Consider the following 21,047-nt stretch of genomic DNA (forward strand, 5'->3'; position numbering starts at 1 on the left):
TGTCGGTTCTTCGAGCTAAAATTTAGCTGCTAAATGATCAGCCCATTCCCACTTCAGCTTGCTAATGATAATTCGGGCTATGTCGGTTATTTTAGTTCTCTTGCGGATATCCTCGTTTCGGATTCTATCACGCAAAGAGACTCCGAGCATAGCCCATCATCATCATGGTTAGTTCTAGTGTAATTCGTCACGATGGGCTAACTGTCCTGATTTCACCGTCACCTAACATCCCTCGCTGGTGCCCCGCCAGTGTATACCGGAAACGCAGGCGAGGTAACTATTTCGTTATCACCCATTAAAAAACATGGGTAAACCATATTCTTTTAAACTCTTTATCATGACCCACTGCTAAGCTATTAATGACCATTGTTTTTTTTATTCTAAAGGGCTTGTACCTTTTCCAGGTATATCGGCCCTTCCGTATCTTGAACTGATTTCTCAGATAAGGTTTTGTCGCATAACGCGCGCATAATACTAGTATTTTAGGTGTTCACACCACCATTTACCATCATGTGGGCCGTATGCTTGTTTGCCACCTCAGTGGTATAAAAAAAAATACAAAATCAGAGATTGCTTATAGAAAATAGGGGGTAAAACATCAATATTGAATTAACTATATCACTGATTGCAACGTATTATTAATATCTTGGAATTTTTCCGTGTTTTCAGATTAGATTTTTTTCTATTTACACATTAAAAATAAAAATGGCGACCAAAACCGTCAAGAACGAATTTAACAGTTGATTTTTTGTGACTCTGTCACTTCTATACGTGATTAACTTTTTGCGGAATTCAAAATTGTTATATCAATTAAAAAAAAAAAACAAGACGTCATGTCCACGCCGTACATGATGTGACACGACATGACATGGCATGCTAGCGGTATGATTCATTGCCCTGTTGCGACGCGTAAGGTGTATGTATTCTGCCAATATTCAGAATATGACATCATTTTGTACTTGAAACCGTTTAAAACTATAAAAGGCGATCCGTGTACACAAATAGCTGTTCCGTGGCTTTATTCATAGGTACCATTTTTTTCGTACTTGTAGGGAGTTTACGATTTGGTTTTTCTTGTAAAATGACATGATACATTTTGTTATTTTAGTATGAATTAAGGATGGATATTATAGTAGCTTTAGTAATGCAAATAAATTATATATCTGTCTGTCTAGCAATTTCTGTATAATGTAGTTAAAATATTTTTTTATTAATTAATAAACTGTCAAATCTTAAAATCATTAAACTAAATTTCTAATGTTAGTAGTATATTCATTTATTTTAACATTTATTATGTAAGTAGGTAGGTATTATATGTATTTATAGTGTATGTATTTATGTAATATTTTATTATATATTTTAATATTTTATTTAACTATATATTTGTCTATGTATTAATAGTTGTAACACTTCAGCTGGCCGCTAATGAAATGCTTTCTCACTGCATTGGGTTGACTGGAAGAGATCTCTGTAAGAGATAAGTTATAAATACATTATTTTACATGTAACTTATAAGTGTAATAAAGAATATATATATATATATATATATATATAAGCCAAGCGTGGCCTCTACTGGCAAAACCCCTTTGGGCAGGCCTATATTCAGCAGTGGACGGTTAAAAGCTGATATGATGATGATTATTTCGTTTATAATTACTCCTCTCCATCCAAAGGTTGGCTGGAAGAGATCGCTCTTAGCGATAAGTTAGCCCATTGTTTTCTCACTGTGATTATTTCTTGTAATTGTTTATATTTATAATAAGTTTACTATTGTAATCTTTTGGAGGAAACAATAAAGAGTATCTATCTATCTATCTATGACTAGCAATCCCTTTCCCCCAAATACTTTCATATTTATTAACAGGCCTTTACATAAGGATTAATTCGTGATTAAGACATCTCAAGTGGCGTGTGTTTCACCCGCCCGGGGCGATCATTACGCGAAATGACTGTATGATCGATTGGTCGCAAGGGAATGATTCAATCATCGTGTCTTTACGATTTCGTTTCTTTTATAGTTAATCTAGCGAATTCATTTATCGGAGATCCGTCTGTCAAACGAACAATAAATGAAAGGTCAGTTTCGAGTTGTTTTAGCATCCGTTTGTAGTGAGCGAAATTCGGTAAGCGCAGGTGAAAACAAGGAACAAAAAGGCCAATGTGTGTATTTATTTATTTATTTACAAGATGTATGTGCGAGTGAGTGGGGGAAGGGTATTTATTTTTTTGATGAGTGAAAATGGTATGGTAACCCCGCCTGCGCTAACGGGATACGCTGGCGGAGCACCAGTAGATGAAAATGAAAACAGACCAGTTAGCCCATCATGGTGAAATGATGAATTCATCAGGAATTAACCATGATAGTTTCCAGGGGGAACCGCGAGGAGGTCGACCTGGTTGGGTATATTGCTAGCATTGGGATTCTCAGTCTCCATTACTAACAATTCCTTTCCCCCCGGGGGAAGGGTCTTGTTAGTACTGGGTAGTACTGGTTCCAATGATAGCAATAAACCTGTCAGGTGATTATGCACTAGTTCTTTTTAATGAATAATAATGGAATGGTAACCCCGCCTGCGCTATCGGTATACACCGGCAGGGCAACAGTGAAGGATGATAGGTGAGGATGAAGCAGGTCAGTTAGCCTACCGTGAGAATGTAACAATAAATCAATCACGATGGTTTCCAGGTGGAATCCACGAGGAGGTCGACGTGACAGGGTATAGTGCTAGCAATGGGGCTACTAATCCGCATTACTAACAATCCCTTCTCCCCCTATTAAGCGCTGTTTGCAATTATTTTAAATAATTAGTAGATTGCTAAGTATCAAATTCGTATTACGATCGTAACCTTCGTTCCAGTAATACTCTCCAACTATCTATCCATCTATGGTTGACTGGGAGAGAATGCTTTTAGCATTAAGTCCGTCATGTACACATATATGTACTAATGAATAAATAAATAAATAACTTGAATATAAATGTTTTGTACATACATAGTATATATTAGGATAAATTAATACCTGTGGGTCTAGCATAAAATGAAATTTAGAATTTTGGAATTCAATTTCATGTTTTAGTTCATACCGAAATAGGCCTAGTTAATGGGGTTTAACTTTTAATTCGTCATAAATCCCACCATAAAAGTTCAAAGGAACGATATTGTAACATTTCTTATACTTTTATAAACGATATGTATTATGCAATTTTAATATCAAATTTGTGTTACGTTCCGTCCCGAAATTTCGGAAAACATTTCATGGTACAATCCTCTGAGCGATACAATTGCGCAGTGAACCCTCTCTAACCCAATTTGATTACGCTCAGAATATTCTACTTTCATGTCATCACGAGATTCATTACTGGTGGTACTGAATTTGTGCACACTTCGTTACATTTTGTGAATTCAGAATAATTAGGATTATTTATTATTTAGAATAACCAATATAAGATACAGCGAAGTATTTCAATACACTAGTGGATTAGGGGAAACTGGTATTACATTTAGAAGCAACTGTACCATGCTTTGTGTTTAAAAAATATATAAAATGTAATTAAATTATGAATTACTATTAAATGTTGACAAATGAACGAAAACATTAATAATTTTCATTCATTTGATGACACCTAACAATTTAAATTACTTGAATTAAATTTAAATTAAAAAAAATAAACTACCGTCATATAACTTAAGTACTTAAACAACTCATTGAAATAAACTATACTAATATACATAGTATATATATATATCCCGCATGTCCTCACACGTCCTCACACGTCCACCGATGGGAAGCTGCTACCGTCGCACATGAACACCTGCAACACGAGAGGAGTCGCTTGTGTGTGGCGCCAGCCTTTTAAATGTTTGTATGCATGTTTTTTTAAATCTCATATATATATATATATATATATATATATATATATATATATATATATATATATATATATATATATATATATATATATATATATATATATATATATATATATATATATATATATATATACACACACATATACTTAAAGTACTTAAGTTATACGGCGGTAGTTTTTTTTATTTTTAATTGAATTTAAATTTAATTCAAGTAATTAAAATTGTTTTGCAAAATATGGGCATTTCAAGTGTTACGTTTATCACAATTCAAGTCTTATATCGTTACCTCCTTTGAGAATACAGTCGTGATCATACTAAATATTAAGATCAATATTTGCTAAAACAATTACCTCTCGTCCCTATTAATTTAGATTAACCTTTTTACTCTATTTTACAAAGCCATTACGGAGTCACTTCAGGCTTTCAGATTTAATTTTATACCTAATGCTATTACTGTTTTATATTCTCCAAGTTTTGACATAAAATCAATTAAGTAAACTTATGAAGGAATTTATTTCTTAACTAACGATTTACATTTCCTAGGTGTATTACAGTTTAATAAATAAATAATAGCCGAACCAGATCGTTATAGTTACAGTTTTACTCGGTAGTCGTACAAACGGGAACCCGGGATCCAACATAAGCGCCTCGAGGTACGTCGTGTGGTTTCTAGTAGGTACGAATCCCACACACCCCAGCTGCCCTCCCTCCGGCAGGTGGGACGGTCTTGCTGAAGATTTTCCACACGGAAAAAAAAGGTGTATTACAGTTTAATAAATAAATAATAGCCGAACCATTTCGTTAGTTTTTTTCAATGGATGATAATGGAATGTCAACTCCATGCTGCGCTAACGGTATACGCTGGCAGGGCACCAGTGAAGGATGATAGGTGAGAATGAATAGGCAGGTCAGTTAGCCCATTGTGATTAATACATCTGGGATTCAATATGATGGTTTCCAGGGGGGACCACGTAGAGGTCGACCTGGTAGGGTATATTGCTGGTAATGGGTAGTCAGCATTACTAACAATCCTTCCCCCCTCATTTCGGCAGGTAAATTGGCAATAGGCTGCCCATCTTTCGACCATTAGGTTCCCTTAGTCGCCTCTTACGATACCCATGGGAAAGGAAGGGGTGGCTTAATCTATGCCGGGACCACACGGTAATGAGTATTGCAAAATAAAAATTTTCGACATTTTACAAAACGACATATTTTTTTTATTAGTGAAAATGGAATGGTAACCCCGTCTGCTTTAACAGTATATACTGTCGGGGCACCAGTGAGAGGTGATAGGTAAACAAGGCAGTTAGGTAATCATGATAAATTTATCAGGAATTAACCATGATAGTTTCCAGGGGGAACCGTATGGAGGTCGATCTAGTTGGGTGTATTGCTAAAAGTGGGAACAATCCCTTTTCCCCCACTTATCCTAATTTAATATAGTATTTATAATTAAATGTAGAATTTTAGACATTGTCATAATGAATTTTTCATTTATCGCTTCGGTTACCCGGTATTAGTTGGGACAAAATTTTTAACGTAACGGGGTCGTCGGCCGGTGCAGTGAATGCACCGCGCGCGGTACGTAAACCGTTCCTGGACACTGGACATCTGCCAGCGTGCCTTTCTAATTAGAACTCCGAATGCCTATGTCATACTAGGTGTCATGAGCGTACGTAATTATGTCCTCGATGTTAAAGATAACTCTTTTAAAATACCGTTTCCACTTTTTACCTTTTTTTTTACAACACAGGGGGCAAATGAGCATGCGGATCACCTGATGGTAAGTGACTACCGCCGCCCATGGTCACCCACAACACCAACGACATTGCAGGTGCGCTGCAGGCCTTTTAAAAAAGGAATACGCTCTTTTCTTGAAGGTTATGTTGTCGTATCGGTTTGGAAATACTGTTGCTGGTCTTTTAAAAAGTATACCTTTAAGAATACCTTTCTTTCTTTACCGGAGGGAGATGTTGTACAAAAGTCGTCGCCTATTACGGTAGGATTTATGACGAATAAAATGTTAAGCTCCATTTACTGGGCCGATTTCGGTACGAACAAAACACGAAATTGAGCACGAAAATTCGGAATTTCATTTCATGGTAGAACTCTCAGTGTTTTATATATTTTTTTTACCATAAAATATAGAAACCTAGTAATGTATTTTGCAATTAAACACCAGAGGGAGACTTTGTACAAAAGTCGTTTGCTTGTCTACCTCTGTCCCATTCGTGTTTCAACCGTGAAGCAGTTGTGTTTGCATGGCTGTGTTTCGGTTTGAAGGGTGGGATATGGCGTGAATTTACTGGGTACAGAGGAATAACACTTGAGTCCTCAGGAATGGCAACGCATGGGGGGTATCATGGGCGAAACAGTGTACTTTGTTATGCCCATGATTCTGCTCATGTCTATAGGCAACGGTTACCACTTTCCATCAGATGGGCCGTCAGCTTGTTTGCCATTCTGAGTCGTATAAAAAAAAAAATTGGTAAATAACTATAATAAAGAAAACCACGGGAAACAGACTAAGAAAGAGACAAAAGCGAGAAAATTGTAAAAACAAAAAAGTATAAAAATAAAATAAAAATAAAATCTATAAAAGAAGTAGGAAGTTTGCAACAAATCGTATCAATATTTTATGTCAAATAGATTCTTTCTAGAAAGTTTTAGAGGTAAAAAAAATATAATTTAATTACGTTATCCATTTATACACAAATCTGTGGCAATTACAAGTGATCACGCATGAGAGAAGTATGCTAATTCGTAATATCGTGGAAAATCCACCTGAAAATTGAATCAGACGTAGCATGCAGTGCATGTCACGACACGTCATTGTTGTTAAATAAATTTGTGTTGGTGAGACACGAACGCGCCCCTACTATCAGTTCTCGATACTTATTTATTTATTTATTTATTTTTGCGGTACAACAACAGATTACAAACAAAACTTTTAACAATAGAATACAACAATAGCATTATAAGTTCTAAAAATTATATTTGTAATCCAATTATATTTGTACTCAACATTCACAGTGATGAATATTTTAAAGAGGAAAGATTCGAGCTACCAGTTTTTATGAGACATACAAAATCATTGTGAAATTTTAATTACCAAGTACTATTAAGTAATAGCAAGTGGTATTAAGTATTAAGAAAATCATCTTTTTTTTATGTATCTTAGAATGGCAAACAAGCTGTCGACCCACCTGATGGAAAGTGGTAACCGTCGCCTATATACATGAGCAGTACTATGGACATTATATTAACAATATTATTATTCACTTACAAGACAATGTAGCTACATTTTTCCTTTTTTCCTTTTTTTTCTTTTCTTTTATTTATTTATTTATTTACAATTTACCAAGTAAAAAGAAAAATAACAAGTACAGTAAATATACTATAATATAAATAATACAATAATTACACAAATATTATAATATATATATATATATATATATATATATATATATATATATATATATACATAATAGCACACATACAACAGTCTTTTCTTTTTTTCCGGTTTTTTTTTCTACATCGCGTCCGTGCAAGAGGAGAGTCGCTAGTATAGTTTATATGACAATTGGTAGCGATATTCGAGTGAGTTACCTTAGTAGTGGTAGTGGAACAAGTCGCGTGCGCCCAGTGGCGCCCGCTTTCCGCCCGCCCAACCGATTAGTCATTAAACATGGCTGCTACATAAATATAATAAACAATTTATGTACGGACATATGAATATTTTAATTTTATATGAGTACAATCGTTTTTATATTATTTTTAATCCATATTTGAGAATTGCCACTAATTCAGAGGAAGTCTGTACAAAAGTCGTTTGCTTGGGTACCTCTGTCCCATTCGTGTTTCAACTGTGAAGCAGTTGTGTTTGCATGGCTATGTTTCGGTTTGAAGGGTGCGATATGGCGTGAATTTACTGGGTACAGAGGAATGGCACCGCATGGGGGGTATCATGGGCGAAATAGTACACTGTTATATCCATGGTACTGCTCATGTCTATAGGCGACGGTTACCACTTTCCATCAGGTGGGCCGTCAGCTTGTTTGCCATTCTAAGTTGTATAAAAAAAAAACACGTATTGAAAAAAACCTGTTTCACACTAAACGATTACTTGAATGACAAACGTGCATGGTGTTAGTGGATCATGCACGGGCTATTAACGACCATGTAATTTTAGACATAGTACATTTAAATAAATACAGTCATAATGTTGACAGAGATTTAAAAGAGTAACTGTTGAGTTTCTTGCGGACTCTTCACAACAGATAATAAAATGTCGAAACCTGCATTCATAAAAAAAAAATATTTAAAAAGTTTATTGACCTTAGTTTAACTTCTTATGTTCTTGCAAGAAGGTTAAATACTATGGGAGATAAATAATCGATCGTGTTGTCATTGTTGATAAAAAGCATTTCGATTTTCACTCGATTTTCGCACAGCCATCCAGTTTTCTAATCGATAACAATGGGTAAAAGCGGTTTATTGTCAGTTATAATTACACCGCACTAACAGTTGGGTTCACATTATCGTTATAGTCCCGGGGATAGCTTACTTTCAATGGGTGAAAATTGGATCGTAGTTTTTTTAATGGATGATATTGGAATGGCAACTTCGCCTGCGCTAATAGTATACGCTGGAAGGGTATTAGTGAAGGATGATAGGTGAGAATAAGAAAGCAGGTCAGTTAGCCCCTCGTGATGAATACATTTGGAAGGGGGGAAAGGGATTGTTAGTAATGGAGACTGAGAATCCCATTGCTAGCAATACACCCATCCAGGTCGACCTCCTTGCGGTTCTCCCTGGAAACTATCATGGTTAATTCCTGATGAATTCATCATGATGGGCTAACTGGCCTGTTTTCATTCTCATCTATCACCCTTCACTGGTACTCCGTCAGCGTATCCCGTTAGCGCAGGCGGGGTTATCATACCATTTTCACCCATAAAAAAAATACATTTGGAATTCAGTACGATGGTTTCCAAGGGGAACCGCGTGGAGGTCGATCTAACAGGGTATATTGCTATTAATGGGGCTGGTAGTCCGCTTACTAACAATCTCTTCCTCCTAGAATCGTAGTATGGCCCACTCTATTGATTTATTAGTGGCACAGTATCAGCAATATATAGGTAAAGGTCTTCCCTCCTTTCCTGTGGGTAACGTAAAAGGTGATTAAGGAAACTTAACGATGGAAGTATAGGCAAATTCCCCTTATGGGGAACGTTAAGTGTTATTTCCATGTGAACTCATCACGATATGGTCACTGACCCTTCATCATCATCACCATCATATCAGCCTTTAACTGTCCACTGCTGAACTCCATTAGGGGGTTTTACCAGTACGTGCCACGCTTGGCAGGCGAGTTGGCAACCGCAGTCAGGATGTGGTGATGTTTTAAGAGAGACGCTGCTGCCTATCTCACGACCATTTAGTTTTCTTATTTACTACTTACAACAACCACTGGAAAGGAAGAGTTGGTCTATTCTATGCCGGGACCACACGGTGTGTTGAATAGTGGCACTCGAAATAAGCTATGAGTTTTCTACCAACAGAATTATACATTAATGTAAAGTTTTTTTTTATATTTGCTTGAAAACCGATGCCTGTTTCAAGTAAAACAGCACAACTGAATTTATCAATGAATCAATTATTTAATTAAAAAAAAATATTACAATTTAAATAAAACAAGTCATATTGAACAATTTTTTTTTATACCACTGAGGTGGCAAACAAGCATACGGCCCACCTTATGGTAAGCGGTTACCGTAGCCTATGAACGCCTGCAATACCAGAGGTATTACGCGCGCGTTGCCGATCCTGAAGAAACCTCTTTACCCCCTTTTGAAGAACCCCATGCTGTAGTCTCTTGGGAAAACCTCGGCAGGGAGCTCATTCCATAACCTGAGTGTTCGTGGGAGGAAACATCTCTGAAACCGCGTTGTACGCGACCATTTAGGCTGTAAGGTTATTATTACTATATTTGACAGAATATCAATATTTTTCTTTTTTGAGAGCAAAGCAATAGACTGAGTTGTGACCATTTTGTATTACTGTGGCACACGCACGATATGATAAATTATGTTACCTCTTTTGTGTATTTTCCTTTTTTTTTGTATATGTATTTTTTATTTCTTTTTTTTTTTTGTGTATATACCTGTCTGCTGTTATTTGTGTGCTGTAAGTAATTCAAATGATTTATACATGTATGTCTCTCTCATATTTCTTTTCATTTAAGAGTTTCCTCTTGTCGGTGCAACTAATTCATGCATTCTTTTCCAGCCAGCTCTGTCTCAGGCCATATCTTTGATCTTCCTATACGATATGACAGTGTTTCCTTTATCTGTCCCATGTATAACTATATGGGATGGATAAAGGAATCCACAGTCTTCCCCTTTCTTTTTTGCCTTATATTTCTCCTTCTACATATATATAAAAATACATAGAAATGCTTATTTTTTACTACTAACTCCCATTATATCTCTACCCACCCTGGCTTCGCACTGATATAAATTAAGTATTATATAAATTGTAAAAATAAATATAAAAAGACAATGAAACTTGCATCAAAATTCGTTGTGTGATTTAAAAGAAGTATCTAGATTTTAATTTTATATTATTTAATGATTTTATTACATGGATTGGTTGCACCGACAAGAGGAAACTCTTAAATAAAAATGAAAATGAATGATTTTATTATATAAAGGGATACTATCCCCGAGTCTACGAAGACAATAACATGGAGAAATATTACGTTATTGTTGGTGTAGCGCGCAAGGGAAGCCAGGAAGCGGCGGTGGTGCGTTGATTAATGCGTTACCGAAGAAAGTTATGTCATGTTAACATAATAATTAAATCAATTAATTGCGCTACAACGTATGTACGGGTGTTTATACGTAATTTATATAAAAAAAAAAAAAAAATGTTGAATGGATTTGATAATTCTACTGGATGAGTGTGTATGAGGTATAATGGGTAAAATGGGTAAGGTTTAGGTAAAGTCAAGACCTCAAACCAGACCAGAGTTATGTCAAGAATATGGCATTCGGTTCCTTTCCCGCGACTAAGAAGGGCGTGAGATGGGCAGCAGCGTCCCTCTTTAAACATTTCCGAAGCCTAACTGCGGTTGCCAATCCGCTTGCCAAACATGGCAACTACTGGAAAAACCCTCTAAGAGGGAGGCTTACTGAACATAAACCTCCCTGAAGTTAAAGCCTGATCTGATGATACAATAATTAAGTCTAAATTTCAATTTCACGTGAAGATTATCAATCGTTGTCTTTGTCCATGCAGGAACCCTATTCTACTGGGGGGAAAGGGATTGTTAGCAATGGAGTTTGACAGTCCCATTGCTAGCAATATGCCCTATCAGGTCAACCTCCGCGTGGTTCCCCATGGAAACCATCGTGAACAATTCTCGTTGAATTCGTCATGATGGGCTAATTGATCTGTTTCATCGTCATCTATCATCCTTCACTGGTGCCCTATCAGCGTATACCGATAGCGCGGGTGGGGTTACTATTTCATTATCACCTATAAAAAAAAACCCTCTTCTACTGGGGGGAAAGGGATTGTTAGTAATGGGGTCTAATAGCTCCATTACTGGCAAGATACCCTCTCAGGTTGACCTCCACGCGGTTCCCCTGGAAACCATCATGTTTAATTCTTGTCGAATTCATCATGGTGGGCCAACTGATCTGCATTCATTCTCACCTATCATCTTCCACTGGTGCCTCGTCGGCGTATACCAATAGCGCGGGCGGGGTTACCAATCCATTTTCACCCATAAAAAAAAAAACCATCTTCTACTTCACGTGCCTGGTTATTGTACTGGATTCGTTTCTTATTCTTTCGCTGTTCAGGCTATTCAATACTGAAACGCACTTTCACTTGACCTGGGATGTACCCTTATCAGACCAGTGTTTAAAAATCAATCTACTTCTTAGGGGGAAAGGGATTGTTAGCAATGGAGTTTGACAGCCCCATTGCTAGCAATATGCCTTATTAGGTTGACCTGCACGTGGTTCCCCCTGGAAACCATCGTGAACAATTCATGTTGAATTCGTCACGATGGGCTAACTGACCTGCTTCATCCTCACCTATCATCCTTCACTGGTGCCCCGCCGGTGTATATCGATAGCGCGGGTGGGGTTACCATTCCATTATCATCCATTAAAAAACTACTTACTTTGTTTGAATCAGATATTGTTATCTTTACTCTTCTAATATAGTTAATAAGGGGGAAAGGGATTGTTAGTAATGGAGACTAAAAATCCCATTGCTAGCAATATACCCAACCAGGTCGACCTCCTCGTGGTTCCCCCTGGAAACTATCATGATTAATTCCTGATGAATTCACCATGATGGGCTAACTGGCCTGTTTTCATTCTCATCTATCACCCTTCACTGGTGCTCCGCCAGCGTATCTCGTTAGCGCAGGCGGGGTTACCATACCATTTTCACCCATCAAAAAAAAAAAGTTAATAATTTGATATAGTAAACTTTTTATTTAGACAATTAATTAATAACTGGTGCATCGTCATCACAGTAATATTTTATGTATTTATTTATCATATAATATACTAGTGACCCGCCCCGGCTTCGCACGGGTGCACATTATATCACATCACGATAGAAACCTTTAAAATTATCATTGTTTCTCTACAATATTATGCATGTGTTATACATATAAACCTTCCTCTTGAATCAATCGAGTATTAAAAAAAAAAACCCGCTTCAAAATCCATTGCGTAGTTTTAAAGATTTAAGCATACATAGAGACGGACAGAGAGCGACAGCGACTTTGTTTTATACTGTGTAGTGATTTATTTATATTATACATTTCGTCTGATTATATATTTATAATGTATGAATATATTTAGTATTATTTATTATTAATTGAGTGCACTGTCTACCTATGTCTCTGTTTGCCCAATAATTGATTGGTAGAGAACGCCAGCCAGTGGTAAGAATGTCAAATGTACATACAGTTACACTGTGCATTAAAGTTTTAATAAATAAATAGATCAATATCAGTAATAAATTATACATAGTCCGCTTTCAAACATAATATTTATTGCTACGACAATCAAGATAATAACAATGCATGCATACATACATATCTCTAACGACATACGATTTTAAAGTATTTCAAGGGCGGTACAAACTTCTAAGCAGCCTCCCAAATGGCATTGTGAAACGACAAAAAGGCACAATTAAGATGAATAAATCTCGAAATTGCATCCAGCAAGGCTACCTGCCACCGTTGACCGCACCCTGCGTATGCGCATCGCAGGACGCGTGCGTAGACGCACAGCGGCGGCACCACACGTCAGTCTGTACGCGACGCTCGATCTGTTCACACGTCTCGCGCCGTCGAATACGTCGATGGTAAAAGCGTAGCTATCGTGGTTATATCGAAATTATAAACAAAGTAAAAACAGTGTTGTGTTTTTTGGATAGATTTTGTATGTGCTGTGATCTATTGGACCGGCAAGCTCTTTCTCCCTTTTAAGGTTTGTTTTAAATGTTTTTTTGGTTATAAATTATTTATTTCTAATTAGTATAATTTAGTTTTATATTATTATTTTTTAATTAAATGATTAATAGCGATATTTTTGTAACAAAGCTTATTAGAGTGTAATATTGTAGGTATTTTTTTTTAAGAAAAACAAAACGTTTTTTACCATAGTTCCGGTTCAATATAAAAATATCACACAGATTAATAAATTATCAATGCTCGATAATATATTAATCTGTGTATAAAGATTAATATTAATACATCGATGTGACGTTGAACAACAGTATCAATAATTCCGAACTTTATTATCTCGAGATAATGTTTTATCTGTGAATTTATTTTAAAATTTCTTTTTATCCGTAAAAAAAAAAAGATACTGAATTGACAATCAAATACCTAAATTTAAAATGAAATATTCCTATAAACAAAATGTATAATTGTCTAATAGGTAATTTATTGTTTTATAATCAGATATTAGTTTTTACCGCGACCCTGTCTACGTGACTGGGGTAATTTATTGATTAGTTGGGATAAAATAAAGTCTAGTAAATTCAAAGTATGATTAATAATAATGACTTTAAATATTTTAACTTGAATTTCAGATGAATTAATTCTAACCGTAATTTTAACGCGAATTTACAAGTAAATAAGAATTTATCGGGTATTATGTAATACGAGTCTTTGTTTGCAACTTCGTACGCTTAATTTTAGAAATAGTTTTCCTGCACCATATATAGATGGCGTATTGAAATAAAATATTAACCACATTTTAAGATAGGCCTCATGAATGTAACTGTGAAAACCGCATTCAATTCGGTGTAGTAGTTTTTGTATGATACCAGAATAAATAATACAGATAGACAAAAAATTGAAAAAAAAAAACATTGATTGAGAAATATCAAAAATGATGGTAAACAGAGACCATGTCCTTCACATACATACAAATTTGTATTTCTCATATTAACGTGCTAAATGTGTATTATAAACTTCTGCCCACAAAATGTGAGGTAAGCCTTATATTTCAATGTGTATTCTATCCTTCCAATTAGGTAAATGTGAAATTTTGGATGTTTGTATGTTTGTTACACAATTAAGTTTAAATGGCTGAATGTAATTGAACGAAAAATACACAAATAGGTGATATCCCATATTAACATAATAAGAGGTAGTTTATATGTTAGTTTAAGATTAAAATACAGTTAGTGTAAAGTATATTAAACATATTCTCAACAATATTAGGTATTTTAAAATTTACATTTTACTAATTGTGTGAAAAAATATGAGAGTAAAGATACGAAATCAAAACAGAATATGTAAACACGTTTAAAAAATAATTTAAATAAAAAATTGTAAATGTAAAATATATTATAAGCATATTTTTCATAATATTGGGTATATTAAAAAAATATATTTTATAAAAAGGTTAAAAAAAAGAGAACACAGATACAAAAACTAAATAGAATACTTAAGCACGCTTAAATATATATATATATATATATTATATATATATATATATATATATATATATATATATATATATATTTGGACCATGTTTTTTTGAGTTTGACTACAAATTTTGATGACTGAAAAATCTTGTAAATGGTATTTCGAATACAGTTTAAACTCGAATTATGGTATTATATAAAGAAAGTTATCCAATACAAAAAGAATGATTAAAATCAGTTCTGAATCGTCGAAGTAATTACATATATACAAAAAAAAACTCAGACAAATTTACTACCTTCTCTATTTTCGTTTGAGATCCATATCTAGACTATCTCTGTAGCAGATTACAACCTTAATCGATCTAGTAGAACCACAGTTAAAATTGGCTATATTAAAATATAAAATGTATAATATAGTAAAACATTCATACAGATTGTAATTTGAATGACATCCATAAAATATTATAATCGTTAATGATTTACTATAAAATTTTATTACGCATTTGAAACTAAATATTTGGCACGTAACATTTTTATTGCGGATTTTATCACTTGAACATTTATATATATATATTAATTACATATATATGTAATTATGTATATGAATATGTAGTAGTTACATATATTTATACATAATATATCAGAGGGAGTATTTGTACAAAAGTCGATTGCTTGGGTACCTCTGTCCCGTTCGTGTTTCAACCGTGAAGCAGTTTTGTTTGCATGGCTGTGTTTTGGTTTGAAGGGTGGGATATGGCGTGGATTTACTGGGTACAGAGGAGTAACACCTGAGTCCTCAGGAATGGCAACGCAAGGGGGCTATCATGGGCGAAACAGTATACTCGGTTATGTCCATGGCACTGCTCATGTCTATAGGCGACGTTTACCACTTTCCATCAGGTGGACCGTCAGCTTGTTTGCCATTCTAAGTAGTATAAAAAAAATTAAAATTATATACTCTATCGGTATACAAAGGCAGGACACTCGTGAGGGATGATTGGCACATCAACAGTATGGTGTCCAGTCCGCACCTTCCCTTACCCTTGGGTGTCGTAAGAGCTAACTAAGGGAGAGCTAGGGATGGGCAGCAGCGTCCCTCTTAAAACATCTCTAAAAGCTTAACTGCGGTTGCTAACCCGCCTGTTAGGGGGGAAAGGGATTGTTAGTAATGGAGACTGAGAATCCCATTGCTAGCTTGCTATATACCCAACTAGGTCGACCTTCTTGCGGTTCTCCCTGGAAACTATCATGGTTAATTCCTGATGAATTCATCATGATGGGCTAACTGGCCTGTTTTCATTTTCATCTATCACCCTTCACTGGTGCTCCGCCAGCGTATACCGTTAGCGCAGGCGGGGTTACCATACCATTTTCATCCATAAAAAAAACCCGTTTGTTAAGTGTGGCAACTAATGGCAAAACTCCCCTTATGGGGAAGGCTTATGTCCAGCAGTGGACAGTTAACGGCTGAAATATACAATATTAGTATAGACATAGATAATATATGTATAGATAAGAAAGTGCCGTGGAATCGAAGAAGGTATTTTGAGGTTGGTATTCAAAAGGAAGTATTAAGATGTGACGGTGCTAAAACGGGCGACGGGACCGACAGCCGGCCGCTATTTATAAGTTTTGACAACCACTGAACTTGTGTCCGAAACATGTACGGAACTACATCTAAAAGAGCTTAGTACTACCCGACTTTGAGAAGCTGGGATGGCTAATGTCTAATGGAAATAATTCTTTTTGATTTATAATAGACTGTTAAAAAAACCATCTTCAATTGTGACAAAGTTATTTTTATCTAAAAACTAAACTACTCAATTTATTTTGGTATTTTTTTTTTATAGAACTAATGAATTAATGAGTATATGCATGTTACATTAAGGCTGACAATTTGTTACTTTAAATTTGTAGCCTTTATTCTTTTAATGTACATAATATCGAATGTTGCGCAGAGCAGTTGTCGGAGTGCAAATTTAATGCTGTTTCATGTAATATTTATTTTATTAATGTATTAATTTGTAATCTGTTGCCTTGCTATAAATAAATTATACAATATAGGGAATAAGCAAGACAACTAATAAATGTAACGATACAGCTGTTTAAGTACAGTAAGGCGGTCTTATTGCTGAGGGCAATTTTTAACCCTTCTTTGCATGATTTTCTTTTATTGGTGAAATAAATCAAGGTGGTACAATTCATGTACAAAATTAAAGGAAAAATGGTTGAAAAAAGAAATTTGACAGCTATGTTTTGTTTCTTGCAATGGACATTAAAAATGTATCCAGACACGATCAACTTAAAGTGAACTTGTTCTTTTATATAATTTTTGGGCATTCAATGTTATGATGGTATATCCTTTCAGATAAAGAAATAATATTCCAAATCGGTTTAAAACTGACGGAGTTATGAGGTAGCAAATATTAAAAAAAAAAACAACAGAATTGAGAACATTCTTTTTTCCTAAATCGGTTAAAAATAATACAACCGTTGGCTAAAACTTATATTGAATGTATGCATAAACTATTTGCATATTTCTAGGACATTTGGTTAAGCAAACATTATGTTTCGCGTTGTATGTTTACTTAAATTCCAATGGAATACTGTATTGTAATAAAGTTAATGACATTTGGACTTATCGCTGTTACGTTTGTAATAAATGTTCTTGTTATTTTTATAAATAAAATAGGTTTTTGCCCACTACTTCGTACTCGTTGTTTAAGATTTTCTTATGCAACTTAGAACGGCAAACAAGCTGACGGTCCACCTGATGGAAAGTGGTAACCGTCGCCTATAAACATGAGCAGTGCCACGGACATAACAGAGTATACTGTTTCGCCCGTGATACCCCCCATGCGTTGCCATTCCTGAGGACTTGGGTGTTATTCCTCTGTACCCTGTAAACTCACTGCCATATCCAACGTTTTAAACCGAAACACAGTCATGCAAACACAACTACTTCACGGTTGAAACACGAATGGGACAGAGGTACTTAAGTAAACGAATTTAGTACAAAGATTTTAGAAAATCAATAAATAAACTACTTGTAAAAAACATATTAAAATAAAACATACATCAGCAGGTTTACTCTTGAATCTAATATCAATACTAATACAATGACAATTTTATACTGAAGTTACGAAACAATAGTTAGGAATTAGGTTATATTTGGGATCGGTTTACAATGGTTTGCATTGGGGAAAAAGGGATTGTTAGTAATGGAGACTGAGAATCCTATTGCTAGCAATATACCCAACCAGGTCGACCTTCTCGCGGTTGTCCCTGGAAACTATCATGGTTAATTCCTGATGAATTCATCATGATGGGCTAACTGGCCTGTTTTCATTCTCATCTGTCATCATTCACTGGTGCTCCGCCAGCGTATCCCGTTAGCGCAGGCGGGGTTACCATACCATTTTCACCTATCAAAAAAAAAAAATAGTTTGTATTGGCAAGTTGCACTAATATGCGTCTATCAGAACAATAAGGAATCATTATGTCGCTAGCGTTGCAATTCGAGAGTGTGAAACCTCTCCACGTCAATATAGATTTATTGGATTTTTTTAGAGTAACCCCATTGATTATAAATTACACTTTCAGAAACATAATTGTGAAACAGCATTCAATTTGGTGTTGTGGTTTATGTGCAACGGTTGGACAAACATCAAGACAGATAGACAGGTAAAATAAAAAAAAAATGTTGTGTTGGTTTCTATTGATCTTATTAAGACTTATTGTTTTTTAAAACATCTCTTCTGCACGTCTGTGCACGCTTTTAATAAGGAATATGCTATATTCAGTGAAGTGAAACCGAATTGAATTCATTAACTGTAATCGATATTTCACCATTTTTTATAATAGTTTTCAAAATTCAAAAAATATGCCACACTACAACTCTAGTCTTATTGCCACTTTATTGAAAACATTACAGTTATAGAAATGTACTGTGGACTAAAAACTAAAATGAGTAATGCTGGCTGAAAGGAAAATAACAATAAAATTATTGTATTTATAGTAATTTGTTCGGATTCAGTCGTTAGTCGGTGAATACAGACGTTATTAATTATGTGAACAGGCGCACAGTTTACCCGAATACTAAAGTTCCACAATCTAGATGATTAAACTGCACTTGTCTGACTATTGCGGTTTAGTTTGACTATAATTACCTCATTTGGTATTTGGGCGGTCTTATTTATCTTGGCAAGGTCCGGCATGGCATGATTCTATCGTCACGATATAATCACCGAGTAAAATGTATACATTTTGTATGAAGTCGCATTTATTTGTAAATGAACTTGTAACCGTTTACGTCAACGATATTTGAAAATGAAAAGTGTCCTCATAAATTTTATTTATTTATTTATTCTTTTTTTTTTTAAATTTATTAAAGGTATACACAACAGGTTACAATCAATAACGTTATAAACATTTATATGAAGATAATAGATTGAACTAGATTGAGACCCAGACAGGTGTACACGCAGCATGGTTAAAGCAGTCGGCAAACAATGTTAAATTATAAAGTTATATAAAGAAAGCATATGAATGTGGTAAATAACAATGAAGTACATGCAAATAATAAAAATACGTAAAAATATGGACATGTCAAAGAGACTTGATGGCTGATTGTAAAATGCTTTTGAAGGTATTCAGACGTGAATTGAAGATATCAATTTGAGGACATTTAGCTGAAAACTCATTAAAAGTACGACATGTACGGATGAGCGGGTTATAATACGATGTATTGTTCTTATAAACGCAGAGTGCAAATGTTTTAGAACTCCGTGTTAGTTTTTATATTGAAGGTCAAAGCAGAGAGTAGAGACGCCGAGTGAATATGGTATGGTAATGACTGGTAGAGAACACCGTCCGGTGTTAAATCCGTCAAATGTACATAGAATTTTCATCATCATAATATAGCTCTTAACTGTTTATTGCCGAACACAAGCCTTTTGGGGGTTTTGCCAGTAGTCGCCATGTTTGACAGGTGGATTGGCAACAGCAGTTAGACTTTAAAGATGTTTTAAGAGGGACACTGCTGCCCATCCCTCGCCCTTCCTTAATCGCCTCTTACGACACCCACCCACGGGAAAGGAAGGGGTGGCCTATTCTATGCAGGGACCACACGGCTAACAAATTATATTGATCTGTAATAATATCAGATTTTTTTTATTTTATTTTATTTATTTATTTATTTAAGGCAGACAAACAGCTAACAGTGGCTTTAGAGATGTTTTAAAAAGGACGTTGCTGTCCATCTCTTGCCCTCTCTTTGTCGTTTTTAACGACACCCATTGGCAACATAGAATTTTGCTATGCATAAATATTTAAATAAATAAATAAATACGAATATATACTGGTATATGTGAGATACAGTTAGTCTTTCATAAGATCATTAATTTTAGTAAATTGCCAATTTTAATGGTTAATGAATCAATATCAACGCATAGCAACAAACAACGAAAGGTTATCGATATATATATATATATATATATATAACACAGTATGTTGTTTTACGCTTCGATAATTATAAACTTATTAAAATTTATATATTTTATAAACAGTTAAGAGGGTTTTTTTTTGTTTTTGATGGGTGAAAATGGTATGGTAACCCCGCCTGCGCTAACGGGATACGCTGGCGGGGCACCAGTGATGGGTGATAGATGAGAATGTAAACAGGCCAGTTAGCCCATCATGATGAATTCACCAGGAATTAACCATGATAGTTTCTAGGGGGAACCGCGAGGAGGGCGACCTGGTTGGGTATATTGCTAGCAATGGGATTCTCAGTCTCCATTACTAACAATCCCTTTCCCCCATTTGAATAGAGACCACTTTAACTCAAACGTAAATTACAGTGATATTTCATTAAAAAAATTGTCATTGAAAAAAAACCTATAGTGTTTTTAATCGCCGTGTAGACCCGGCATAGAATAGGCCAACGCTTCCTTTCCCGTAGGTGTCATAAGAGGCGATTAAGGGAGGGCGTGGGAAGGGCGGCAGCGTCCCTCTTAGAACATCTCTAAAGCCTAACTGCGGTTGCCAATCCGTCTGCCAAGCGTGGCAACTACTGGTAACCCCCTCCCCCCTCCCCCATGGGGAAGGCTTATATTCAGCAGTGGACTGTTAAAGGCTGATATCATCATAGTGGTTTTCATGTCTATAAATGACGGTCACTACTTTCCATCAGGGGGGAAAGG

At 35.3% G+C, this 21,047-nt stretch overlaps 1 protein-coding gene across 2 annotated transcripts in view; it reads left to right on the forward strand.

Moving 5' to 3' along the window:
- The window catches only part of LOC113519368 (GAS2-like protein pickled eggs), a 195,721-nt gene that overhangs the window by 77,260 nt on the left and 97,414 nt on the right, over positions 1 to 21,047 (forward strand). Inside the window, exon 1 of one of the 2 annotated variants that reach the window (XM_052895735.1) lies at positions 13,191 to 13,394. The exons of the other annotated variant lie outside the window; for it this stretch is intronic. The gene's annotated coding sequence lies outside the window, so the exon portion shown is untranslated. Of the gene's footprint in view, positions 1 to 13,190; positions 13,395 to 21,047 lie in introns of those variants that run through there. 2 annotated transcript variants of the gene reach the window in all.

This window comes from Galleria mellonella, unplaced genomic scaffold (genome assembly GCF_026898425.1).
Source record: "Galleria mellonella isolate WM207_F2 unplaced genomic scaffold, CSIRO_AGI_GalMel_v1 utg3070, whole genome shotgun sequence".
Classification (NCBI taxonomy): Eukaryota; Metazoa; Arthropoda; class Insecta; order Lepidoptera; family Pyralidae; genus Galleria; species Galleria mellonella.